Source organism: Leopardus geoffroyi, chromosome C1, assembly GCF_018350155.1.
Source record: "Leopardus geoffroyi isolate Oge1 chromosome C1, O.geoffroyi_Oge1_pat1.0, whole genome shotgun sequence".
Taxonomy (NCBI): Eukaryota; Metazoa; Chordata; class Mammalia; order Carnivora; family Felidae; genus Leopardus; species Leopardus geoffroyi.
This window is the reverse complement of record NC_059328.1, coordinates 152,008,327-152,023,422: the sequence shown is the minus strand read 5'-3', so window position 1 is coordinate 152,023,422 and position 15,096 is coordinate 152,008,327. Positions and strand designations below refer to the sequence as shown.

Genomic DNA, 15,096 nt, shown 5'->3' with positions numbered 1-15,096 from the left:
ATGTGTACTGGCAGTTAGATGCTCACAAGGGAGATGGGGACACTCCAAGTACATTGTGTTCTGTCTCCTCAACTTAAAAAAAAAAAACAGTTTGGCTCTGTCTTTCAGTCAATGACTTGATGGCTATAGAATTCCAAATTATTTTTGATAATTCTTTTATGGTAATAAAAGCTAACATTTTTTCTTCAGTGTATAAGGCAATGTTTTAAGCTTTTTGCAGATAATTACTAAGGCTCACTTCATCTTCACAAATAACACCATGAAGTGAGTAGCATCATCCTTATTTTTCAGATGAGGAACCAGTCTCAAAGCATTTGAATAACTTATTCCAAAATCAAAAAATGGAAAGTGGCAGATCGGCAAATTACTCTCTGCCAATCTGATGCAAAAGCTTTCTGCTCATGCACTACTCTACACAGCCTCTCATGGACACGGGAAATACATCCTGCCCCCCAGATAAATGTATGCTGCTGTGTGCACAAATCAGATTATTCCTCATCCACATTTTTCTCTCAGCCTCAGTGTACAGATGGCCCACAGCAATTGCTACTCTGCTATCTTGAAAAACGCAGACTAGGTCATGAATCCTGATATGGGTTAACACAAAAACAGCAATAAACGTACTCATCATTTTTTGAAATCAAACCTCCCTCCCTTGCTGTGCAACTGTACTTGGAAGTATATAGTCAGGGCAGTATGAGCCATTGCCAAGCAATCCTTGCCATCAGGCGTCTGCTGCAGGCCCACGCTTCTGGCAGCCTTAGGGAGCAGGGAACATCTGTAGTAGTCACATGCCCCAAAGTCTGGTGTCAAAGCCTGGGAGAGGGTGTTCCCCCCCAATACCGCCAATGGGAACAAAAAACCGTGTTGTCACTAGTTACCAGGACATCCTTTCTGCTCCATCTGCTATTCTGTAAAAATAATCTAGGCATTTAAAAAATAAAAATAAAAACCCCAAGTTGTAATAGTCGAATAAGATCGAAATTTTTGTGAGAAGAGGGGAGGGCTAAGTTACCTGGAGAAATGACTTTGATTTCACCTTTCTCTGCTTCTATGGCTTTTGTCCCAGACAGGCCTACAGAGTCTACTTTTAACCCCATCGAGGCCTGTACTCAATGTTGAGGACTCTCAGAAGAGCCTGAACGACTTCCCATGATTTCTTTGGTGTTTTAACATGTGCCTTTTTTCTGTGTTGGATGAAGCAGAGGGTGTCTCTCAGAATCCTGAAGATGTGTGCTGGAATCAAACCCCGGAAGCATATAGGGCTGTGTGTGACTGAGGTCATTTGTGTCACCTATAAAGAAGTAGAAAAAAAAAAAAAAAGTCTGATTATGTTATGTGAAGACAGTGGCATGTGATAGACCATCTAGATTGTTATCCTGACTCTCCAGCCGACTGGCTGTGTGACTTGGGGGAGGTTACTTGTTCTTTCCATGATTCAAGGTCTTCTTCTATGAAATGGGGATATTTAGTGTAGGTACTTCGTTAAGGTTCTCATGAGGATTAAGTAAGATATAGCACGCACAGGACTCAACATAATAATTGGCACATAGCAGTTGTTTAACAAAAGTTACCTGTTTCTTGTTATTAAAATCAGAAATTCTAGGCATGAGGTAATTACACTGGGTGCCCTGGAGGGGGCCACACACTGCTCACTTTGCCAGAGATTCACCATGTTTCTTCATTGCTAACACTTTTCCTTTCACTCCCGATTTCTACCCATCACGATCACTTAAGGCCCAGCTGAAAAGATGCATTTTTTCCACGAAAGACTGGTCTTTTTTTCTCAGGTATAGCACATGCTCATGAGGGGATTCTTTTTTGGATGCAAGGTCCCTTTTTTATTTGTCTTTGTAACTCCTACAATTTCTGATGCAGTACCTTGCACATAGTAGGTCCCTCACACAGTCTTTGAAAACTTTAGTAATTTAAAATACATTTTTACTCATTCTAAGATATGAAGTAAACTCACATCGTTTATAAGTTTTCTACTTGCTCCAAAGTCACAAACTTAACATGAGAAAAAAATGTAGAATTCTCCTCCACAATCACAAGAACACCACAAATAGAACATAGACACATATGGACACATACAGCCTTAGTTAGCAGTGGCTAACATCAACACAGTGGTGCTGGCCTCAGGATTCTAATTGAGTTTGACCTTGACAGGTCACATACTCTGGTGATGTGCAGATTTGCTCATACTCTGAGTCAGTGCAGTTGGTTAAGTGTTAATGCAATTTTACTGAACAAACGGCAGTTTAGTGGAGTGGGCTTGCTGTAGCTACATTTGCAGCTTGGTAACATGAATATGTCTTATGAAAAAAAAATTGAACCAAATAACCAAATATTTACTTGTGTGTAAAAACCACAAAGTATTAAAAATTGTCACAAATGTGCCCCAAAATTCCTGGTTGCAAATACAGACTTGGCTTGCCTGGACACTGAGTACAGCACTGCAAATCAGCCTCAGCTTGTTCTAACACTTATTAGTTCCAATACACTAATTCAATCCAAACAGCTCTAAAATTAAACAGGAACCAAGGCTGGGAAGTGGGGAATCATAATAGTACATCTTAAGAGACAATCTGGTTTACTAGCCAGGCAAGGTGTCAGAGTTTTTCTTTCTAATTTCAATCCCCAAAATAATTTGTTAGTGGTTCATCAAGTATAGAGAAACAGTTGAACTTGTTTTTTTTTCAATAATCAAGTATATAAGTATGAAAAAAGTATGAAAAGAGCCTAACACCTGAGCATAAATATTAACAGAAAATATGTCAATGGGAAGAAGTGAAAGTAAACAAGTAATTGTAAGATACATATGCCCGTATTTTGCACATGAAAAGGAATGATTCCTAAGGAAACACAGTGAAAATATTTCCTTTCAGATATCAGAATTATCTCATGCAATTTCTGGTGCAGAATAGTAAGGAATTATTGAATTAGGGCTTTTATGTGCTAAAACCTAATCTCTGTTAAGTAGTAGGACCTAGGATGTGAAACACTCTCTCATATCTTGTTCAGTGATGCTTATGGGGAAATCATCGCCACAAGATATGTGATCAAATATGATAATGCTATTTCACTTGGGCTTCTGAGAGCTCAAATCAGGACCAATACCAAGCAAAATATATTGAGTAGGTAACACTAGCCTTTGCAATTATCTTTTCTTTCCTGCCTCAGTCCTGTGTTTTCTGCAGTTTCTTCCTCTCTTATAAGCATCTAGGCAACTTACGGTATATAAGTTTCTCCCTCTTAGAAGGGTGTCTTTGAAACAGAAGGAGTATGGCACAATTCAGCGCATTTCAATGACGTTGCAGATTTCTCTAAAATAATATTTCACAGTCAAATTTGGGATGTGCTACATTAAACAAAGTAAATATACTTGTTTTTGCAGAACTTCTCAAAACTTGAATGCAATGATGTTCACTGAGCATCTTCTAGAGAAGGGCACTTTCCCAGACTGGATTAATTACAGAAAGCACTTTCCAATAACACCTATTAACATTTCTCTGTTTGGGACACATGATGTAGGAGAAAGAGTGAAAGCTGGAAAGTTCAGAGTTCAAACCTGGTTCTACTGCCTACTTGAGAAACCTCTCTAAGATAAAGTTTACTCATGAGAATCTTGTGGCACGTAGAAAACATTCAGAAAATAGTAGCCATGATTTAATTATGTGGCTGTTAACAGCAGTAATAAAGATAATAGAGAGAGACTGAGGGAGCAGAGTAGAGCACTGTTATTCCTAGAAAGCCCAGAGCTGATAAAGAGGAGAGGAGGTAGAAAGGTCATGAAGGAGTATAGGACTGAATAGATTACATGAAATGTGAGGCTGGAGCAGTCCCAGCAAGTACAGGGCGCCTTCCTGCCTGTCAGGTGGCAGCAGAAAGGAACTCTGCCTAAGCTGAGAATACTGCAGAAATGTGCAAGACTAGGGGAAAGGAGGAGGGAAGAGTTTTAGCTCTCAGGCCATTACTCACAAAAGATAAAGATTTCTTAGAACATATCTGATTTCAAAATCATGGCATTCGGGGTCTTTGTCTAATGAAGGAATTGGAACCCACATATTCCTCCCCAGTCATGGGAAGGGCAAGGAGTGCCCCGAGATCAAGGAAAAAGAGAACTGTGCATGGCTTACTTTTCGTCTACATCATAGGAATATAATGGTGCCATTATCATTTTTGAAGATGCAAGTGGTATTAATGCATATAAAGGCATTAGAGTGGTGGCTGGCATGCAATAAATGTTAGCTGTTATTATTACCCTTCTTTCTAAAATGTGCTTTCAAATACTAATTATGGTACTCCTAGAGCAAACCCAGAATTAAAGATTGTTTCACACATTTCCACTATGTACCAGATTCCACTGACTGTGGGGCTTGCCCAAAGAGGCTGAGCTCTGCTATCATAAAAGTTACCAAGTCTATGGTTTTCTTTCTGAAGGCAATAAGACAGTCTACAGGGACAGAAGAACTATTGGAAATAAACCAAGGGCCTTGTCACTGCAAAGTGAAGGAGACATATTTTAAGACACTAGATAACAAAAGAGTCTTTCCTGTACTAAGCCCCTACCCCATTCCAGCTGCCATTTGATGTGCTTTCTCATCTGAAGACAAGGGGATTAGGCTAATGAGTTCTTCACTGAAGCTCCATAAAGAGTTGAATGAATCCATTTTTTCCATCAAACCTTTGAGGGAAGTTTAACCACCATTTCACGTTGAAATTTATTTTCAAATTTATCCCCCCCCCCCCCCCGTAAAGGCAACAACTCTCATTTCTTGCTCAATTTCTATACACCAGGTTCAATGCTATTTACAAGTATTATCTAATTTCACCTTCCCAACAACACTAGGAGGTAAGGCTCTTTCTCTTATTTTCCTCACTTTACGGATGAGGAATCTGAGTCTCAGGGAGATTAAGTAACCTATCCAAGGCCACTCAGTGAATAAAAGCAGAGCTAGGTCTGTCCAGTTCCAGGGCTACACAGAGCTACATATCCAAGAAATTTACTCCTCACTGGCACTGCCTCGCCATTTTCGGAATACTTGAAATTGTTTTACATAAGAAGCCATTAAAAGTAAATTATTCATGCTGTGGACATCTCACACAGTGCTAATACCAACACCTAAAATATGAATGTGATGAGCAGCTTTGTGTAAATTAGGTTAGTTCTTCATTTTTCAAATGAAAAGGCATCTATATAATCTCTCCTGGAAATTCTGAAATGGTATTTCTAGCACCATGTTACTCTATCAACTTCATCAACTATCTAAATATGTTCATCAGTGTTATGCTTTAATTATATCTGTGATTGTTATGCTAAATCTATACATGTTGGTGATTATTATTTTGAGGTTCCTTTGTTGGACCTAATGTATTGTTAGGTATCATTAGGTACACTGCTAAATATCTGCCAACTCAGTTTTTTTGTTAATAACTCCTCCGTAAAATGTTTTTTGTAGTTCACTTGAAGGTCTCCAATATGTTTTCACTAACTTCCTTTAGATTTAACCATGGAACTGGTAACATAAGAGAAATGGGCAAATATTGGAATATCTGCCTCCCATAAGCAATCCAGTTTGACCCAGTCCACAAGGTAAAATAGACTGTAGGCTATTCCATTATTCTGGTTAATAAGTAGTTTTTCTAAATACGCCTTTTGTCTCTTCAAATAAATAACTCCTATTTCTTTTGGACTTATCTCTCTTCCCTAAGACATCACTAGTATCTAAAACAGTGCATGCCCTAAGTGTGCACTAAAATACTAATGTTTAGCTCCTGGGTGGCTCAGTTGGTTAAGGGCCAAACTCCTGATTCCAGCTCAGGTCATAATCTCACAGTTGTTAAGTTTGAGCCCTGCATAGGGCTCTGCACAGTGTGGAGCCTGCTCGGGATTCTCTCTCTTTCCCTCTCTCTCTCTCTGTTCCTCCCCCCACTTGTGCTCTCCCTCTCTCAAAATAAATAAATAAACTTTAAAAGAAAATACTAGTTTTGAAGATGGTCTCATGATTAAACCCATTCATTGTACCCTCAACCTCAAAAGACTGAATTCCAAGTACATAGAAGACATTCACGACGTGACCTCCTATCCCTCAAGCCTCATCCATCACTTCCCAGTTCACACTATATGTTCTAGTATACTCTTAATCTGTCAAGAGCAAGTTGGTAACAAAGTTTTATGTACCGTATCTTTACAGCAGGTAGAGACTATCAGTTCCCTTTTTCAATCCATTCAATGGCTTTCTTTTCTCAAAGACATTACAGTGCCCACAAGGGACTAGTTCCTCTGACACTCTCCCTGCTCCTTTGTTGGGTTACCTCTCTGCCCTGGATCTGTTATCACTTTCCCCTCAGCTTAATCTGTTTTAGCCACATGGATTGTCTGCCCTGGCATAATTCAGCTTGGGGGCCTATCCTGGTCAGCTCAGGCTGTAGTAACAAACTACTACAGACTGGGTGCCTTAAATTACAGAAATGTATTTTCTCATAGTTCTGGAGCCTCAAAGTCCAAGATCAAGGTGCTGACAGGGTTAGCCTATAGTGAAAAATCCCTGCTTGGTTTACAGATGGCTATCTTCTCACTGAGTCCTCACATGGATTTTCCTCTGTGTACACAGACTCTTGGTATCTCTTTCTCTTCTTATAAGGACATTACATTTGTTGGATTTCGGCCTCACCTTTATGATCTCATTTAACCTTAATTACCTTCTTGAAGGTCTTATCTCCAAATACAGTCACGCCGGGGTTAGGGCTCCAATGTATGAATTTGGGACAATACAGTTTAGCCCCATACCAGGCAGGGCCTTAGATATGTTGTTATCTATTTTCCCAGATATGCTCATGATTCACTTCTCATCTCCTTCAGGTCTTTATTTAGAAGTAACCCATTCAGGGAGGCCTTTCCCACTCTACTAAAAGTTACGAACTTTACCCTATTCCTAGCGCTCACTATCCCCTTTTTTATTTTCTCCATGGTGGTCTATACTATTACCATTTAATCTATTATGCATTTCCTTATTTATTTTTCTCTCCATTATTTTTGTCTCCAACTCCATTATAAGTGACACGATGGCAGGATTTGGTTCAGTGTTGTTACCTGCTGAACCTCTAGCACCTAGAACAATGCCCAGCACATGGTTGTTTCTGAATAATTAGTTGTTAAAGTGAGATTGGTTTCAATTGTGCATATGTCTCTTCTCCATGAAACTTCCTTCTTCTCCAACTTTACTCCTACTCAGCCTTAAAGACTCAGGCCCTACATTTTTTGGCCTCTTACAAAAGTAACACATCGGGCGTATTCAGTTTCTACAACTACCATATCCTTTTAAAAGATTCCATTCTCATTATCTACCATTTGTGAGTATCTACTGTGCACTAGGCACCGTACTCCAAATGCATCCTCTTGTTTAGCGCTCATTCTTTAAAAGAGAACTATGAGTCTGAATTTACAGAGAAAAAGCCAAGACAGAGAGAAGCTAAATAGCTCATCAAGTTTAGAATCTTTTCTAACTCAGGTCTTTTTCTAACTCTGAAATCCAACTTATTTTTAAGTTTTTTTGCTTGTTTATTTTGAGAGAGAGAGAGAAAGAGAGAGAGTGCATGGGAGTGGGAGAGGGGCAGACATGAGAGGGAGAGAAAATTCCAAGCAGGCTCCACACTGTCAGCACGGCACTGGGCTTCTCTTTATGGGGCTCCTCCAACAGGGCTTGAACTCACAACCATGAGATCATGACCTGGGCTGAAAACAAGAGCCAGACTCCTAACTAACTCTGAGGGTGCCACTGAGGCACCCCTGAAATTCATCTTCTTAAGACTGTAAGCTATTACCTACTTACAGTCACAAATGCTGCTCTGGCTTGGCTCAAGAGCCATCTCTTGTGGACAGCTTTTCATGAACTTCTCACTGTCAGGAAGAAATAAAAATAAGTCAGCAAATATTTATTGAGTTCCCATTATGTCTTGAGGCTTGTGTGCATAGATTGCTAATACCCTGTCTTTGGGGAGCTTGTAGTCTGGTTACAAGTATGCTCTAAATGGAATATTTTCACTTCTCAATTATTCTGCAGACCTTGGGATGAATTCTGGAACCGGATTGTGAGTACGAATTAAGTCTTTGTGTGTTTACTTTTCCTATCAGGAGTGGAATAACATCGGTTTAAAAATAATCAAAGGCTAAACAATGTTACATAAACTCTCCAATCATAGCAATTTTTTCTTCTAGTTCTGTTTCAGGACTCCATCATGGTCTTTTGTTCTCTAAGCCACAACTTTTCCAGCAGTGATGTTGATATCAGCAGGCAGTTACTTATATGGTGTGAATTTAAATTTTTTTAAATCTTTATTTATTTTTGAGAGAGAGAGAGAGACAGAATGTGAGCAGGGGAGGGCCAGAGAGAGAGGGAGACACAGAATCTGAAGCAGGCTCCAGTCTCCGAACTGTCAGCACAGAGCCCAACACAGGGCTTGAAGTCCCAAACTGTGAGATCATGACCTGAGCCGAAGTCGGACGCTCAACCCACTGAGCCACTCAGGCGCCCCAGTATATGATGTGAATTTAGAAATATCTGGAAGGCGTTATCAATATAGCCAAAGTATTTCTGTTACACAGAGGCTACATTAGAGTCCATCTTGAGTTAATTGTTGTTTTTCACTACTCCCCTTTAAAAAAAATTCTCCTAAGAATAGTTATTAACAGTCTTATGAGAAATTAATATATTTCATGGTTCTCCTCCATAAGAGGAAGTTCATAATACTTCCCTTTGGAGGCCTGGAGAGAGCAGAGGAAGATGTTGAGAAGTGCTGAAAGAAAGAAAGATAGGGAAACATTAGATTCAAGTACAAATTTCACTAATTTCCTATTTCCATCTCCCCTTCATTCCACCTTAAGTCATTTGTGACTGGGTAACTCTCTCCTTCTAGGAGGTGCAACAGCCCCTTTGCTTTTCTAAAAGGCTTTTCAACTCAAGATGAGCAATGCTGCTTCTTTGATGAGGCTTTCGTATCTTGAGGCTGCTGTCTTTTGTTTTTCTTCCAGGGCAGGTCTCTAATGGTATTTTTGAAATCTTCAAAGGGTTCCCTGGGCTACTAGAAAGTAGGAAATTAAAAACTTTCAGCCATTCACTAAACCAATCAGCTCGGAGAAGAATAATCTCCACTTGGTGCCCTTAAAAACAAATAGTGTAGCTTGTGGTTACAGGAATGGCAAAAGGTTGGAGGAAATTACACAGAGAGCCTGGAGAGTTAAGTGGCCCTTCTGGAGATCCTCTAATAAGAGGCAAAAATAATTGCTCACCTTGTTGAATTTTGCTGCATGCCAGGTGCTATTCTAAGAGTTTTACATGTGTATGAGTTTTACTGAACAGTGTGAAGCTTGGACTGTGAACAAAATGCAGCTTTTGTTTTATATCATCCCATTAAGCTTTATTCACTGGAGTAATTGACCCCTGTCTTTGGATGGTGATTTGGCTCTAAAATTACAACTCCCAGCTGCCTTCAGGTCAGAATGCAAGGGGAAGCCAGCTTCAACCTTTCACTGTTACCCTCTCCTCACACTCTGGTTGCTATTTGCTCCCCTCCAAGTAGAAGATGAAAGGGCAGAAAGATTACAGAGCAGGACAGTTCCTGTTTGGCTGCTTTATTTGCCTTCTCTGGATCTGGCCGAAGGGCAGAGCTGACACTGTCTTTCCTGGGTAGGCTCTCCAGAACCTTTGCTGGGATCCTGTCTTCATTCAGGTTCCTTCCACTGCTGGTGCTAACCCTCTACCCTGGGGTTTCTTGCCTATTCCCTCCTTGGTCTCCAGCATCTGGTAGTTTCCTGTCTGTCTCTTCCTCTGGATTCCCCTCATCCCCATTCCTGGAGGACCCCATGCCTACTCTTTGTCCAGAAGACTTGACCATGAGGCGCTCCTGCCAAAATTTAGGTGCACCTGCCTGTTCCAATAATGATGCCTACTGTCTCTGCCACAGAAACTGAGAGCTTGTTCCTTCCTGGCCTTCTACACCCCCAGGGTTGAGGACTCACTATTATAGGTCTACCATTCATCATATAGCTTTCTCCCTGTCTCCCAACTGCAGAGAACACGTTTCAAAAGTCTTTAATGGACCCTTAAAATCCCCTCATTAGTCCTGGCCTTGGAAGGTGGCAGTTCGTGAGGGTGGGAAAGAGAAATGCTCACAGTAATGGACCAGTCCTCTCCAAAGAAATCTCTTCCCCAACCTTCTCACCACTCCCCTTCTCCTCTCCCTGTCTATTCTACATCCTGGATAGAAAGGTTCTGTAACTATTTCCTTTACAGATCTGCATGTGGGGGGTGGGAGGAAGGGGGTCATTCTCATTTTAGGTCCTGATACCTATTAGCATATCACATGACTGAAAACTGAGAAAAGGAGAGTCTTATTCTAATACCATAGTACACAGGTATTAATTCATTTGGTCTCCAGAACAATTCTACGAAATAAGGATTATCTTCTTGTACAGTTGAGGAGACTGAGTTGCTGTGACATTTAGGAAATCACGTGAGGTTTACTCAGCAGGTAAAGGACAGAGCCCGAATTCAGATTTAGACAGTCTGATTAGAGGTAGTGCTCTCAAACAATAGATTATAAACTGTTATCTACAAGTAGTATATACGTGAAAAATTAATGAACACAAGTTGCACTTGACAAAGGGAACAGATTGAGAAAATCACTGTGTGTTTTAAATAACTATGTTAGGCTTTTATTGACCTCACCAAATGGTGAGACTTGATGCAACAAAAATTTGAAATATAATCTTTGAAAAACTTAATTGAATTTGTATATAAATATGCTATAATATCTCTCACCTAAAAAATCCAAAATCTGATCACTTCAAAATCTCCAGCTATTACCCCAGGTTTCTGATCACCTCTTTGGTAAAGCACCTCAAAAGACTTTCCTAAATAATTGTGTACACTTCTGTTCTTATTCATGCATTCTAAACAGTTTCATAGCCACTAATCTACCAAAATGTCTCTTGAAGAGGTTACCCATGACTCAATCTTTTCTTAGGTCCCATTGAGCCTGCCAGCAAGTTTTGTGTAATTGATCATGCCCTCCTCTTGCAATACTTCCTTTTCTTAGCCCCCAGTGAGCTACACTCTGGATTTTCTTCCTACCTCACTGTCTACTCACCCACAATGTTCTCTGGTTCTTCATCTTCCTTTCTTTGATGCCGCAGTCCCCTCATGTTTGGCTCCAACCCCCAACTTCCCTACTTGTTCCCTAGATGACCTCATACGGTCTTTAAATATAACCCATTCCCTAATGACTCTCAAGTTCTTATATCTGGCTTAGACCACTCCCTGAACTGAACTGCAGTATCCTGTTTTCAACTGTCCTCTAGACATCTGCACTTAGATATCTGGTAAGCAACCATAAAGTTAACATACCCAAATCCTATGGATTTACACAACCCCCAGGACCACCTCCTCCCACAGTCTTCCCCATTTTAATAATTGGCACTTCCATTCTTCCAGTTTCTCAACCCCCAGCATTGGACTTGTCTGTGACCCCTCTCATTCTCTCACATGCCATCTATTACACCAGCAAATCATATAAGCCCTACCTTGAAAACATCTCAATCAGGCCCTTCTCAACAGTTTCAGCAATACCACCCTTGCTCTTTAAAAAAAAAATAATGTGTGTTTATTTTTGGGAGAGAGACTGACAGACTGTGAGTGGAGGAGGAACAAAGAGAGAGAGAGAAACAGGGGGAGACACAGAATCGAAGGCAGGCTCCAGGCTCTGAGCTGTTAGCACAGAGCCTGGCCCAGGACTTGAACCCACGAACTGTGAGATCATGACCTGAGCTGAAGTCAGACACTTAACCAACTGAACGACCCAGGTGCACCTAGTCCAAACCACTCTTATTGCTTGCCAGTACTATTGTGATGTTTTCCTCCTGGCCTCCCAAGCTATTTTTCACATAGAAGTCAGAGAAGTACTTTTTAAAAAAATTTTATTTAAACCCAAGTTAGTTAACATATAGTGTAATAATAGTTTCAGGAGTAGAATTTAGTGATTCATCAGTTACATATAACACCCAGTGCTCATCCCAACAAGTGCCCTCCTCAATGCTCATCACCCATTTAGCCTAGCCCCCCACTCATCACCGCTTCAGCAACTCTAAGTTTGTTCTCTGTATTTAAGAGTCTCTTATGGTTTACCTCCCTCTCTCTTTTTATCTTATTTTTCCTTCCCAGCCCTTATGTTCATCTGTTGTGTTTCTTAAATTCCACATGTGAGTGAAGTCATATGATATTTGTCTTTCTCTGACTTACTTTGCTTAGCATAATACTCTCTAGTTCCATCCACATTGTTGCAAATGGCAAGATTTCATTCTTTCTGATCTCCGAGTAATATTCCATTACACACACACACACACACACACACACACACACACACACCCCACATCTCCTTTATCCATTCATCAGTCAATGAACATTTGGGCTCTTTCCCTAATATGTTATTGTTGATAGTGCTGCTATTAACATTGGGTGCGTGTGCCTCTTCGGATCAGCATTTTTGTATCCTTTGGATAAATACCTATTAGTGCAATTGCTCTATTTTTAATTTTTTGAGGAACCTCCATACTCTTCTCCAGAGGGGCTGTACCAGTCTGCATTCCCACCAACAGTGCAAAAGTGTCTCTCTTTCTACACACCCTTGCTAACATCTGTTGTTTCCTGAGTTGTTAATTTTAGCCACTCTGACAGGTGTGAGGTGGTATTTCATTGTGGTTTTGGTTTGTATTTCCCTGATGATGAGTGATGTTGAACATCTTTTCATGTGTCTTAGCCTTCTGGGTGTCTTCTTTGGAAAAATGTCTTGTTCAGGTCTTTTGGAGAGGGGTACTTTTTTTTAATGTTTATTTATTTTTGAGAGAGAGAGAGACCACATGCATGTGCATGAGTAAGGGAGGGGCAGAGAGAGAGGGAGACAGAGGATCCAAGCAGGCTCTATCAGTGCAGAGCCCGACGTGGGGCCTGAGCCCTAGAACTCTGAGATCATGACCTGAGCCGAGATAGGACGCTTAACCGGCTGAGCCACTCAGGCGCCCTGGAAGGGGTACATTTAAATCAAGTCATGTCAACCTCTGCACAAAACCTTCCAATGTCTTCTTGACTAACTCAGGAAAATTCCAAATCCATCCACACATGGTGTGGCTCCCTACTTCTTCTTCAACTTTATCTGCTTTCTAACTCCAACCCTACAACCAACATCCTGCCCTAGCCATACTGGCATCCACATTGTTCCTTGAGCTTACAACCCTGCTTCTACCTAAAGCCTTTTACACTTGCAGCTTTCTCTGCCAGCTGAGCTCTGTACATGGAGCCACATAGCCAACTCCATCACTTAGCCTATATATCTTTTGATCTCATGGCTTCACCTGTAGGTCATTTCAAAGGAAATGCATTCCCTTCCGATCTATCACCTTATTCTGCTTTCTCTTCCTTCATTGTACTTATTTTTACTTGATATATTAGATATCTCTGTATTTGTTTATTGTGTTGATATAAATTCTGTAGAAGTAGAACCTTTGTTTTTATCATTGCCATCTTTTTCATCATGGTCTGAGAACTCAGAATAGCGTTTGACCCAATGTTAGGTGCTCAATAAACATTTGTTGATTTTAGGGGACACAAGGATGCCCTGTGAATACAAACGGTAGAATAAAACATCTTTAGAGCAGTTCAAAGGAAGGAATTCTGGTCACTATTTTAAAATGTGAAAGCAAGGAGTGGGCCAACAATTTTATTAACAAAAGAAAAATTATTCAGATTACTCTGAGTCAGCTTGCTCTGTGGCTACCGTTAAAAATTAACACTCGAGCCATTTTATTTTAAGGAGCGTTATTCCTCCTAAGCGGCCCTCCCGGTTTTGAGAATGTTTTTAGTCAGGAGACAAAATGTGGAAATGAATCTGGGTTTAACTAATATTTGTATAATTGCATGTATAATTGTAAAATTATTGGATAATCTTATTGTAAATAAGCTTCTTAACAAACATTATTAATTCCGTTTGAATACTGATTCATTTTAACAAGGTCTCAGCTTTTTATTTCTAGATTTGTTTAGTTCTCTTATTTACATATTATTGAATGTATCTGTTTTTTTTTTTTAATTAATTGCTAGATCAGTGTTTGCTGACTGATATTTCCATTTCTCTTGCTCCCAATGTTGCATTCAAGAAAAATATTTAGGAGTGCCCAGTAATGCCTTATTAAAATAATGTTACTTTACAAAAGTAATACCTTGACAGAACTTGGAGTTTGCGGAATGATGCAAGCTAAAATGCTTTTGCTTTACAAAATGTATTTGGTTCTCCTTCTCTTCTAAAGTCCATGTATCTCCTTTCAATAATCTGCTTTCCAGGAGGCTATGCAAGATTGATGGAGACATTAAATCCAAAAACTAAAAGAGAAAAAAAATGTAAATGTGAATTTTCAGTTGACTTTAGAGGAGATATATTGCTTAATAGAAACACGCAGGAAACAATGCTAGTGGGCAGTAAATCCCAGATTAATTACATATTTTCAATATGCTTTGGAGCCAATGCGTATAACTGAACTTTTTTATAAAGCACTATAATTTTATGATTTTTAGCACTAGCCAGTAAATTTACAAGCATTAGTATTGCAATACGTGATTTTGCCCCTATTACCAAAAGCAAAATTACTGTGCTCTATTACAAGCCTATTAAATCTCTGTTCCCACATCTTTTATTTATTGATTTCTTAAAAATCTGTGCTTTGTGTTTTGTTGTACAATCAGCAATGTAAATATACTTCAATTGTTGAAAGATTTTAAACTGCTAAGTAACAAATCTATGAATTCACAATGATACTCTACATGATCTAGGAAATGTCATTTTAAGTGGTATTATCAATATGTGTTTTGATTCATTAGCAGAATACACAATGGCTATTTCTAGTATCTTCTCAGTCTGTTTAGCCAGTTTGTATTCTGATGCCTGGCCTGAAGCAATTCTATTTTTAGTTCTAGTGCAACAGTCTTAAATTACTTATTTTCTGTTTACTAAAGTCATCCCATTTGTTACCATGGAAACTATGACAAG

At 39.7% G+C, this 15,096-nt stretch overlaps 1 protein-coding gene across 7 annotated transcripts in view; it reads left to right on the top strand.

Annotated features, from left to right (window-relative positions):
* Positions 1 to 15,096, top strand: part of KCNH7 (potassium voltage-gated channel subfamily H member 7) — a 486,826-nt gene that overhangs the window by 312,487 nt on the left and 159,243 nt on the right. The window contains exons 1-2 of one of the 7 annotated variants that reach the window (XM_045480020.1): positions 4,409 to 4,413; positions 5,998 to 6,000. The exons of the other annotated variants lie outside the window; for them this stretch is intronic. The gene's annotated coding sequence lies outside the window, so the exon portion shown is untranslated. Of the gene's footprint in view, positions 1 to 4,408; positions 4,414 to 5,997; positions 6,001 to 15,096 lie in introns of those variants that run through there. 7 annotated transcript variants of the gene reach the window in all.